Consider the following 13,632-nt stretch of genomic DNA (forward strand, 5'->3'; position numbering starts at 1 on the left):
ACCGTTAATATTGTTGAAAGGACCACCTGAACCTTAGATACAATGTGTCCATTCACTGAACCACGCGTTCATGGTTGCAAAGTATGTTTGTAATGTTGAAGAATTGTTGCTCGCGAGTTTCGATGAGCAAACCAACTATATCAACCTCTGTTTTTCTCTGTTATACCTTAAATTCAATAACCAACTCTGAAATGTTTATGAGACAACAATATTTGATTCACTGGTGGAGAATGTTTATGCCAGCGGATTCAATACTTCTACTGTTGAAGGGAAAAAGAACAATAGTACTGTTTATGGGAAAGGGAGATTTAGATTCCGACAGCAAACAATTCACATTCATGACTAAAAAAAAGTTTGTTCAGGGATGTTGCAACACTTCTGAATTCATTCAGATGACTACATCTTGCACTATGATAATCATAATTTTCACAACAACATTGATGGTGAGGGAGAAGATATTATTTGCAACACTCGGAAAGAAATCAGCCACAACAGTTCACAACTGTTATGAAAGCCCTACTCTCGAATTGTACAACTAAACCTCAATGGAGCCCAAGGCTTTTCTTTGCAGATTCAGTCGATGACCCTTCTAGTTTAACGATGAAATATACTGCTTATTGCAGTGCTGGAGATAACTATCCCGGAGAAACTGTAGATTGTGCCTAGCAGATGCCTTAGAAAGTATATTTGGATTTCATATACCATTCCCGTATTACAAACCTCTTATTTCATCTTTCTATAAGTCCAAGATTTCTCCCATCGGTAGTCGGAAGCAGAACTTAGATTGGATGTAACTAAACGAAAAGGAATGCTCTGTGGCCTTGTGTAACTAGCATACATAGATCTATGCTAGTTTGGCATGGAGGTGAATAAATTGTTATAAGCTAACTGAAATTGATCCATTGGAAAATGAGTTGCAACACTTGTTTCTCAACAATACTACAGTTGATTTATAGTTTGTTACCAGAAAAATGACCAGGAGACCCATTTCTTGTTCTGTTCCTATACCCGTTTCTGTATTGACCTTACATCAGTACATTTTTAATCATTTTCATGTGTATAAGATACACAAATGCAGGGGTTAATGCATAATGGGAGTAGTGCATCCTCTCAAACATCAAATCTAGGAGGTATACGTAGGTCATGGCATACAAACACTGAGTTATATGCAATGTGGAAATATATAATAGTGAGGATGTAAGTGATTAAAGGAAGTATCATATTTACAACAATAACAACTATGTTCCATTTCAAAATTTGTTGTTTTATATAATTTGTTTCATAAAATTTATGAGTGTTTGATTCAAGAAAATGGAAGTGTGCTTCAGGTGGGGAAATTAGCTTAACCATCAAGCATTTATAGTCATGCACAACAAGTACCTCGGTAATTGCTTGGTTGAACAATTTTTATCCCATACATGATTTCTTCTTATTCAATTTCATTTATTCTTATTCAATTTCATGGACTAGAGCATGTATGTTATAATTTGGACACTTTGGAACTTTCTTGTATGTTGTATGCTTTCCTTTCTTTATTCCCAAAGATGTTTCATGTAAGAGCCAAAACAAGTTAGGTGTGAGGGAATGAATACTCCATAGAACACTTACCTTAATTGCTTGTTTTCAAAGTGTGTGATAAATGAAGGGAGTGAGGTCCATTATTATACAATAAGTTTTTCATGTCTTTGGGTTCTCTAAATTCTCTTAAGATGATAGTTTTGCAAGTAAAATTTAGTTCATTGGTTTAATTTTCATATTCATTCGTCTCATTAACTTGCAATTATTTCATTGACAATCAATTTATCCATATTGGCAACAACAACCGTCCAATTTTGTGAGTCGGTTGGAGGAAGGTCTATTCAATGAAGCTGCTTCATAGGTATACAGTCTAGACTAAATGGAAGCCATTTTGTAAGTCCATTGCTTGAAGGTTTTGGCTCAGTATTCAACTGAAACTTTAAACTTTTTTCCAATTTGATATGTACTTGTAGGCTTGTAGCCATTTTACAGCTAGACAAATGTTGTGCATGCGCTAAGGATTGATTGTTGACTTGCTATCATCTCTACCTATAAAATTGAGAATATCCATATTTTTAGTCGTGGAAGCAAATCTCCACCATTTGATCTTAAAAGATATTAGATTATTGAATTGACGTTTGAACTTGAATACTTACTGGTTACTGATTCTTTTTGTGTATATTTGGAGAAGGAAAGAGAACTAGGGTGTCGAGTAGTGGTGTGTCTGTGTGACATAACTTCTCTTATAAACATATAAGACAAGTTTATAAGACATAGGAACATGAAGTATATTGAAACCGGCAGAGAAGCTTAATGTTTTCAGCGAATGCTAGCATTAGTTTACTCTTCGAAGTGAAATTTCCAAATGCCAAGCTAAAAGATGAATATAACCTATGCTTTTAGCCTCTCTCGCCTCGTGAAGAGGCCAAATAAAACAATCAAACTAATTCATGTTAAAAAAAATTAATTATTCATAAAACTAACAAATTATTTGTCATAATATTTAACTTAAATAAATGTTAAAACTACCATTTCAATTACTATAATCCTCGCCTCGGGAAGAGGCTAAATAAAACAATCAAACTAATTCATGTTAAAAAAAAAAAATTATTCATAAAACTAACAAATTATTTGTCATAATATTTAACTTAAATAAATGTTAAAACCACCATTTCAATTACTATAATCCCTGCTTTACCTACCCAAAAATTAATAATAATAAAAATAAAAATAATATAACGTTAAAATTTGATATAGGCCTTTTACTATAACTTCAAACAAATTTGAAAAAAAAAAAATGCTAGTATTGCAAACACTCTATATCGTTTAATTCGAAACCATGCACGTGTTTGCAAATTTTTATGTGTAACATGACATTTTTTTTCCATTATAAAGAGGAAACTTTACATTCAACGAGAATTTTAAAATATTACGGAGCTTTACACGATATCAAAATATGACTTCCACTTGAATAGTTTGTTGACTGAAAGATACGATAAATGACTCATAGTGACTCTAACTATGTGTATATAATTGATTTGATTGGTAGATTATTAGTTTTTTTTTAATAAGTTTTATTGTTTGTAGTATGAAAAATGTGTTTATCTTTAATTTTTAAAAATAGAATTGTGGTTGAGATATTAATATAATTGTTTGTGAGGTATTATTATATTTATTTCTATTGTTTGTTAGGTGTTATTGTTGGTTTTGATTTTCTTGATATTAGTGAAGTTTAGTTGAGTTATAGTTTAGTTTTGTTGTAATTATGTATGGTTGATATCTATTTCTATTGTTTGTTAGGTGTTATTGTTGGTTTTGATTTTCTTGATATTAGTGAAGTTTAGTTGAGTTATAGTTTAGTTTTGTTGTAATTATGTATAGTTGATATCTTCAATGTAATTTTATTTAACTTATTTTGAATATTGAGAAGAGTTGTTGGCTCTATCCTAATCTTTGAGTTCATTCTCTGTCTATTTCTACCTCTGCGTTGTTTGTCATAGTAACAAAGCCAAGTTACATAAGACTCCGAGGAAAGCTAGCTAAAACACCAAAAATTTGCAAAAAGAATTTGAGAATTTGTAAAAGAAATCAACAACCCAATTGTGTCCAACGAAGTGAAAGCCAAAAGGTCAGTGAAAACGAAGTGATCGTTTGTTGTGTTTGAGGCACAGGGGAAGTTGACTTTATTTTCTTTTTAAATTGGTGAAGGGGAGCCAAAGTAATGCACCCTAACAGCCTTGAAGCCTGGATTATTAACGCAACCTAACAGCCTTGTTACTAACGCATCATACAACGCACCAAAGTCGTATTAGTGCTGTAATCATTACTAACGCTCGACCCCACTGCAAGAGCTCGCGTTAGTCATCATTACTTACGTGAATTTGGAACTCACGTGGCTCCGTGACAAAAAAATATGTTATAAAAAAGGTATTGCTTGAAAGTCAAGGCTGGTTAAAAATCTCCAAAGTCTTTTGTTTCGTTCAAGCCAAGTTTTTTCTTTCATTCGATCCAATTGTTTCATTCCAATTCCGGTCCCTTTACAAGTTCCTTTAAAGCCATTTCATATTAAGACGGGATGAAAGCCCATTTCAAAAAGGAAATTTGTTATTTAAACAAAAAGATTTTATTAAAGTGTCTTTTTATTTTTTCCGAATTTGTAACGAGTTAAAAGAAAAGAGAGTATTAAAGTGTTCTTTTTTTAATTTTGAATTTGTAAAGAGTTAAAAAGAAAAGAGAGCGTTGCATTTTTAATTAAGGAGATATTTTTTAAAGTTTTAAAAGAGATTTAAATAAAAGGGGCATATAGCTACATTAAAATAATGGGTTTTTTTAGTGTTTTGTTACAAATATTAATTTTGTTGGGCAATAATTATGAATTTTGGTCTTTACAAATGAAGCTATTTCTGCAAGCCCAAGAGCCTTGGGATACACTTCACAACGCCTATGTAGAGCCAACCCAAGACGCATTGGTAGCCATGACCAATAATGAGAGGAATGCAACTATTGAATTGAGAACATCACAGTTTTCCCATGAAAGAGAGCATTGCAAAGGAAGAGTTGAGGCAAGTAGTTCTCACTAGACATGTAGGTTCTAACCCTGTACAGAAATTACTTGCACACAAATTCTAAAACACAGAAAATAAACAATGTGAGAGCATAACACATAAAACACATATACACAGAGATTTTCCCCTGGATCCAAAAACCGGGACTACCAATTTGACTTTTCATTATGTTCCTTTCAATGTTACAATACATATTTATACATGTCGAAGCATCCAATACCATGGACCGAAAACCATCGCGTCCAAAACCATGGACCGAAAACCATCGCATCCAAGACTATGTGCGAAAAACATGCACAAAACCATAGGTAGGTCTACCCAACCTAATATATGGTCTAAAAAACAAAATTTTCAAGGGCGCTGCCCTGGACCCCATGGAGGGGGGTTACCTGCACCCCTCAAACCCGCTGTGACACCCCCGCTACGCAATTGGCCCAACGAAGGGGGAGATCTACCCCCTATTTAACTACGTGGGCTAGCCGTGGAAGGAATATACCACAGCCCAACAAGACATGCGCCAAAGACAACCCATGGGGTCTTCACTCAATGAAATTCTTACATAGCACGTGTGTTCGCGACATACTAAACAATACCCTTAATTTGACTACATATTGGAAATTTCCTCTAAAAATAACTTTATTTCCCTACCAATATGAACTCAATACACCTTCCCAATTTAAAAATACCTACTTTCACTAGATATTGTAGGTATCTATTTTTTGATTAACATTTTTTATACCCCTTCATATTTATATCCCTTTATTTTCATTAACAATGGTAAGTAAACTATGCAGCTAGAAAGAATAACCTAAACGCTAGGTAGCTAAGAATTTGAAAGTTCTAGTAAAAGAAGGAAGATATATGTTTGTTGGTTTACAAATACATATCATGGAAAATTTGAATGGAGAATACGTAGATCGAAACTCTCAATTGCGTTTATCTTCTATTAAATAATAGAAAAGATACACCACAATAGTTCAACACAAAACCTTGATAACCAATAGAATGGTGCCGATTAGAATAAGAAGAGGAGAGAAATTACAATGACTCCTACCCTAATCCAAAAGGCGTTAAATGTTCCCACTTCCCACATAGTAAAGTCATTCATCGATGCCAACCTAGTTCATCACTTCATTACACTTCCCCCTGAGGAGCAACACTCTTTCCTAGACAAAATCATTGCCCTTGAAAGTAAATCCCTTCCCTATGAGAAGTGGTTCCTAATAACCCTCTCTCAAAAATCCATTCCACCTATCCTGACTGCAATTTCCTACTGAATGGGTGAATATGACTCACAAATAGTAAATAAAGCCACCTAAGGGTTTATGCATAAGATGAAGCAACCAAACTGTTTACTTAATATCCTGTTATACCTATCTACTTCCATAAGCCTTCAACTTCGTTTATTCCCTCCTTCTTCCTACTTTCGTTACTATTCCCTTCTATTTTACCTATTCCTATATACTCATGTCGAAGAGTTCCAATGTTTGGATCTCCAAGTATCCTCTCCCAACAAACAAAAAAATTATGTCTTTGACTGGAATGTCTCAGTGAGGAAGAGGCCTTGCTTAGGTGGGTATTCCCAATTTATATCAACTTTCATGGCTATTGCTTACCGTATTATTCATGGAAAACCTACTCTCAGAATCTTTCTGCAGCAGAAGGACTTCCTCCAACTCAGAAAATATGCCATGATAGGGGACTAGTACCTCTATGAGGATTACCTAGAAATACGAGTTTACGGTTGTCAACTTCGTCCATATCATTTTCCAGTACTCATGCCAATGAGGTTCTTTGAACTTGAGTTCATCCGACAAATCCTGAGTGTAGACCTGCTTCATTTGGTACCAAAAAAGAATGGTTACATCTTGAAAATGGGACAAACAGTAGACCCTATTTTGGTAAACACAAGGAAGGCTTTTAAAATAGTTGAGGCCTTACTAGAATCCATGGAGCTAGAAAATGGTGACACTTGCCACTACAATCCCCAAGGCGTCATTTCCCGAAGGAGAGAAAAAATTAAAGCTTCGGATTTTGTGCATGAACCTAAGCCTGAAATTGAATGAAAAGCTAACTTTGACTCACAACCTCTTAATACAAAGATGGAGATGAAGTCCTTAGTCAGCATGGGAAAATCATCAGAGAGGGCTACTGAGTCAACAAGGGGTGTCAATATAGTGGAGGATCACATAAATAAAATGGTTAGGGTTCTGAATCCAGAAGAAGAAGCCTGAGTCAAAGCGGAGCAGAGCTTCATGAAGTTGCAGGACATGGCTGCTTTCAATGAAGAGTTCGATAGGATCCTGCAGGCTAGGTTACCTAACCCTTGGGGACCTTGTGGGGAATTGTTTCCACATGAGCAGTATAATCAGAAGATGATAGAAGCAAAGAGTAAGGCAAGGTCATCTCATCAGAAAACAACTACTCTAAAAGGAACAATCGGCGTAAATTTCTTAAAGAAGGAATTTCAATTACTCGGGATGGTTAGGAGTCTGTTTCACCACAAGTTGGACTACTTAGGGGTAATTGATTTCAAGATCAACTATAAAAGGTTTAGCTATGCTCCTCAACCTCGTCAAACCTTATGGGAAAGATGTAAACAATTCGGTAATCCACCTATCATGCAAATGGTTCGTCCTCAGGCTCTGCATGCGCCTCACCAAGCTTCATCATCCAACCACTCTTGAAGATTCTATGGATCATGCCAAGGTTTCACATTTTAGACTATTCTTATGTTATCTTTACTTTGTTTTTTTTACTTTGATGAGTTATAATGAGTACATTTTAGTTGAAACAGCTGTGCATGTGCAAACATTGAAGTCTCAAGCTATTTTTGACATAATCAACTGAATCATGAAATAATATCTCTCTAATGACCTATCTTTGTCCAAAGAGGCCTATATATGTGATTTTTATGAAGAAATGAAAGGTTCATGATTTTGGAATGAAACTCTGTGTTATTTTTTAGAGCGCTCTTTTTCTTTTATTGTATGCTTTATTCAAAATATTAATGCATATCAATGGTGATTCCTTCATTCCAGGATTATAGTATGTCTCTTCTCTTTTGTAATTTCATAAATGTTTATGTTCTTCTTGGATTTTTCATTATGTAGTTGCGAGACATGTTTCCTTCCTTATGCAGATTCATTTGAATTAAGATGTTAATGAAAATGCCTTTCTGAATTTTTGAAAACTAGATCTTTAAATGCATTCTGTGAATCTTAGCATCCATTACTATTCCATAACAGTCATTTGTTTCTAAATCCATATAAGTGTAGAATACTTGATATCTCGAGCTCTATATGATGGGTTTATTCTATTATTTCTTCTGTTGTCACATTCACATTAAAGGAAATGAGTTGTAAGTCCTTGGGTGATTTTGGCCTTCGTTGGTTGATACTTTATATCACTATATACCACTTATGTATAAAGAACTCATGGGTTGTGTATTTCCTAAGTTGTTTGAACCAACTATTTTCAATTTGTAAGAAATATTGTAAATGGTGTTTTAAATCCTTTGAAGAATGGTGAGATATGCACCAGATTCATATGTACTTGGCACTGGTCTCTTCACAATCTAGACGTTGTCTTTAGAATCGACAATAATGTGAATGAAAATTTTGATAGGGTGTTGGCTCAAATCCTCTTGGATGTTAACCTATTAAAACAAATATTGATCATGTATTCATTAATTTTAATTTTAATTTTATTAATATTAAATATATATAAAATTATAAAAAATATAAATTATTTTTTATATATATTTAAAAAGATATTATATATATATATATATATATATATATATATATGATATTCAAAATTTTTATATTATTTTTTCCCTGACACTCTACAGACGAATATATGAGGGAGATGTTGTCACAAAACATAATGTTACATTAAAAAATATCAAGGAGATGGTGTCACATAACATAACGTTAGATTAAAAAAAAATTAATAAATATGAAGGAGATGTTGTCACTTAACGTAGAGTTACACTAAAGAAAAGTATTAAAAAAGATATATGTGTCTGCTAATATATATTGTATATGCTAAAGATATATGCGTTACTATATATGTGTCGGCTAATATATATTATATATGCTAAAGACATGTGTCGCTTTAATTTAAGATAAAAAAACTTAATTAAAATAAAAGATGTGTCGACTAATATTAACAAACTCAATTTTGAAAACTATATATACACCATTTAAAAGGAGATCAATTATCTTATTCATTGAATAACAAGGAAAATTAGGTAAAGGAAGCAGAGTATTCAATTGGGCATATCATGTACTATGTTGTGTAATAACAAGGTAAATTTCCTAGTATTTAGGTTTTCCGTTGTGTGATTTCTGTAATAATACTAACCAAGCAAATTTATATTTCATGGCATTTTCTGTTGTGTTATTTCTGTAATAATAGTAATCAAGAAAATTTATATTTCGTTGCATTCAGGTTTTCGGTTGTAGGAAGGTAAACTCAATATAATGGAAGGTACTCAATAAAATTAGTAGGAGTGAGGGAAATATTGAGTAGAATGTAAAAATTAGTAGAATTTGTCGGTTGTGTGATTTTTGTAATTAAGTCGTAAGGTGTTTCCCTCTGAAATCAACTCCCTAGACTGCCTTTCTATCACAATCTTGACCATCAAATCCATTGTTAGACAATTAAATGTGTTTCTACCATTAGATACTACTAACTGTCCATGAACTAATTCTTGATTTACACTATTATAACCATAATCTTATTTGCAATTCTTTCAACTCTCTTCACTGGTTGGCTATTCCTTGGCTCGGCTGGGTGCATCTAACCCTAACCCTATTCCTAAGCCTGTTCATTACTTCACAGCCTGAGGAACAACTCGGTATGTATGGGGAATCGTTTATTACAGTGTTTAGTGTAATTTTGTTTGTATTCTTCTAGTTCCAAGAAAGGTGCTCCTCCAAACTAAGCCATGAAATTTTCCAGGACATCGTCTACCATGACTGTGACTCCTTTATTCTTTATATTTAGACTTCAAAGATCTGATGAGTACCTTTGTCCAGTCATCAGGGAAATGCATTGGAATGCAGATGCAAATTAGGTCTTCTTGCATGGATCTCCAAAGAATATGATTCAGAGTTTCAAAAACTTAAGTAACACAGAATTCCACATGTATCACGTCCTCTGACAATCTGTCCTCTGGTTCCTCTCGAAGCAACAGGTCCACTTCCTGGTTGTAGCCATGATAGCCTTTTTCCATGCAATTCAGACATGGGAGTAGGCACTAGGAATGAGGCAGTCGTTTCTCGACATCCTAAGAGCAAGAAGGTTTATGACCTCTGTCGTTGTGAAGTCTAATACAATGCATCTGCAGAGGTCTAGGCATCCACATTTCTCTGAACATATCTTTCAAAATCGGGACTGATATAAATGTGCCAGTAGCTGAAGCAGCTGGTGCGCTCTTGAAACTGAACAGTCTGACTCAAGCTGTGGAAAGATTTATAGTAAGAAAGGTAGTGAACAAATGAGATATGAGTCAATTGAAAAGGAAAGTAATAAGGCTATGAATGGAAATGGAACCAGCATCATAAAGCAAAGGGGAGAGCTAGTGTCTTCTCATGTGGCTTCCACACCTTTTCCTCTTCTTAACAAACTGGATCATTTGGATATAATTGTAAGGGCCTTTCAAATCTTATTAACCTTAGAATATATATGAACGTTGTAGTCTATTTGTTATAGGTAGTCACAGACGCAAAGCTTGAATTTTGAGCATTTGGGTAGCTTAAGCTGCTGCACATCTGAATTGGGTTGTCCTTGGATTCCTTTGCCATGGCCTCTTCCTTGACTGCCTCATAGGCTTCTACAAGCTCTGTCACTGCCACGACATTCAATAATGCCCCACAGTCACTCACAACGGCACAATGACAACATGGTGATCTCGACAACTCCTTAAATCACCTCTTCAGGGAAGATACTGCAAAGTCACTTGAGTGAAGATGTGTGAATTGTAGAAGTCCATTGTTCTTCCTCTACATGCCAAGACTGGTGTGAGTGGTAAAAATCAATAAATCTGCCTCTGCATACCAAGACTGGCATGAATGGTAAAAGTCAATGAATCTGCCTCTGCGTGCCACTAGAAGTTGTTGGATATTTGTTTTAAAGGCAAGAAATGGAATGGTTTTTTTGTTATTTGGATTGCCAAAAGAAATGGCTTAGTTAAGATAGCTTATAAATGGATGCACAAGTTCTGAGGCTCTCATGTTCTTAGTTCAATGGTGTTATTTCAATATATTGGTCCTATTAAATTATTGAATGATTCAAAAATTAGTAGATCTGTTAGATAGTGGAGGCAGGAAGTTTTCACTTCTTTTCTGCCAAACCTGGTAGCTGATAAAAGATGAGAAACAACTTAATCACACATCTATTGGTAAAGGCCTAATACTAAGAAGGGAGGTAGAAGTGGATGATGTTCGTATGCTTTATCTTAATTTCTGCACAAAAGAATCATAAGATAATTCGGTTTTTCTGTTTGGTTTGATCAGGTAGTTTTACTGGTTTATAACTATTTTTAGAACTTTATTTGGAATTCTAAGCAAGATTGAGATCGCCTATGTTTGGTGTTTTGATTTTAAATTGAGATATTTGATGTGTACTAGAAAAGATCTGTCTAAAGCCGAGGTATTCACTTCGAGGCTATGTTGCAGACATCTTTGTGTTGATGTCCATATTCAATGAACCCAGTGCACAATCTAGATTTATTTAGACTCACACATACATGAAGGGTTGATGGATCAGCTCTCCTGCCCCCAAGAGAGGGGTGTATGTTAGATGGAATTTTGGGGTCCTGCAATAATAAAATTGGACAATTGAAGGTTGGTGGGTGGGGATCGCCAATTGAAGGTTACTGTGCTTTTCAAATTTCTATATTAATATTGTCCCCTTCTGTCTTTGTTTTGATTTTCATTGAGTTGTTAAAGCCCAAGGCCGAAAGCCTGACAGTGGCTTAGGAGGTTTGAACTGGTCCATTATGAATTTTCCATCATTTTTGTCTATCCATTAATGATTTCACTCACAATGGCCCAATGACAACATGGTGATCTCAGAAACTCCTTAAATCACCTCTTTGAGGAGGATACTGTTAAGTCAGTTGAGTGAAGATGTGTGAATTGTAGAAGTCCATTGTTCTTCCTCTACATGCCATGACTGGTGTGAATGGTAAAAATCAATGAATCTACCTCTACATACCAAGACTGGTGTGAATGGTAAAAGTCAATGAATCTACCTCTGCGTGGCACTAGAAGTTGTTGGGTGAAAATATCTGTTTTAAAGGCAAGAAATGGAATGGTTTTTTTGTTATTTGGATTACCAAAAGAAATGGCTTAGTTAAGATAGCTTATAAATGGAGGCACAAGTTATAAGGCTCTCATGTTCTTAGTTCAATGGTGTTATTTCAATATATTGGCCCTGTTCAAGTTTTGAATGATTCAGAAATTAGCAAATCTGTTAGATAGTGGAGGCAGGAAATTTGCAATTATTTTCTGTCAAACCTGGTAGCTGACAAAAGATGAGAAACAACTTAACCACACACCCGTTGGTAAAGGCCTAATACTAAGAAGGCAAGTAGAAGTGGATGATTACGATTGTTTATAGGTTTAGCCAACAGTTTTATTGGTAACATGCTTAGTTTGAACTTTTGGTGATATTGTTTCATCACAAAGGCTGACTACTATTTGGTGAATTGTTACTGGAAATATACTTAAATTAGGATCAAATATAGGTGGTAATACCTAGTTGAATGGAGAGTCCCAGTATATTGGCCCTTTTTAGGATTATTACTTGACCAGTTTGTTGCCTTAGTCTGTTGAGTACATTTTTTTTTTGTTGGTTGGTTGTTGTTGTAATTGGTAAATTGTATAGGTGATTTTCATTCACATGCTTATTGGAATAGCTGGCTTCTTGAATAGGGCAGTCATGCAGTTGAGTATGTGAGAGGAGTTTGTAGAATGCATTATCTAATGAAATCTTATGTAAAGGAAAAAAGTCTCATTCCCTATGTTTGTAGTCTGTAATTTTGTATATAAACTCAGTTGCATAAAGAGCTGAAACATTTTGGAGTTTCCAAAATGGGTACGGTTAGACGTTTTGGTCTAACTTGTCCAGAATACGTTTCCTGGGACGTCTAACCTGTCCATAATAAGTTGCCTAGGATCCCAAGGCCTAGAATAACTCTACTGAATCACTTCAAAATTTGAAATAACTCTGCTGAATCACTTCAGAATTTGAGTAGCAACTCTACTAAATCACTTCATCATTCGAGTAGTCAGAACTCTGTTGAATCACTTCACTAATTTTGAACTTTGTTGAATCAATAACTTTGAACTCTGTTGAATCACTTCACAAACCTCTGTAGAATCACTTCACAATTATAGTAGTAAGAACTCTGTTGAATCACTTCACAATTCCAGTAGTAAGAACTCTGCTGAATCACTTCACTTCCATAGTTAATCACTTGATTAATTAATTAATTTTGAGTTAATTAATAAATTTTGAATCGTCCAACTCTCCATGATCAGAGCCCAGAGATTTTCCATGGTGTTAAATTCATCGTGTTGAATCCATGGTGTCAAAGTTGTTCTTCAAAACTCTGCCACATTTGAATGTGAGGTCGAATCCATTAAGATAGTTAATGTTTCTATGACTTCCACCACCAACTCCCATAAATACCACTGGCAGGAATTTGTGAGTTTCAGCTCTACCAATCACTCTGCACAGGAAATTGATCCGAAGGAAAATAACGATGGGAGCTTAGAACATATCTCTCAAAATCAGGACTCTGACATAAATGTGCCAGTAGCTGAAGCGGCTGGTTTTTGTAACATCAAATCTGAGCAACCCATGACCAAAGAAATAAGAATGGCTGTTATTATCACAGTGACTCTAGCTTTAGAGGGTTGCATGGAGTTATCATACCATTCAATAGTACCTCCTTCAAATATAAGAAGCAGAGTGCAAATAATAGAGCAAATCAAATTTGCAGAACCAACCATAAACGATAAGGTTCAGATGT

General features: G+C 34.7%; 1 pseudogene; it reads left to right on the forward strand.

Moving 5' to 3' along the window:
* The first annotated feature begins 1,072 nt into the window (after nt 1-1,072).
* LOC149156292 (uncharacterized) overlaps nt 1,073-13,632 on the forward strand; it is a 47,246-nt pseudogene continuing 34,686 nt past the window's right edge.

Source organism: Pinus tabuliformis, chromosome 9 (genome assembly GCF_031772625.1).
Source record: "Pinus tabuliformis cultivar Carrire ecotype Pingquan chromosome 9, CPIR1, whole genome shotgun sequence".
NCBI classification, from domain to species: Eukaryota; Viridiplantae; Streptophyta; class Pinopsida; order Pinales; family Pinaceae; genus Pinus; species Pinus tabuliformis.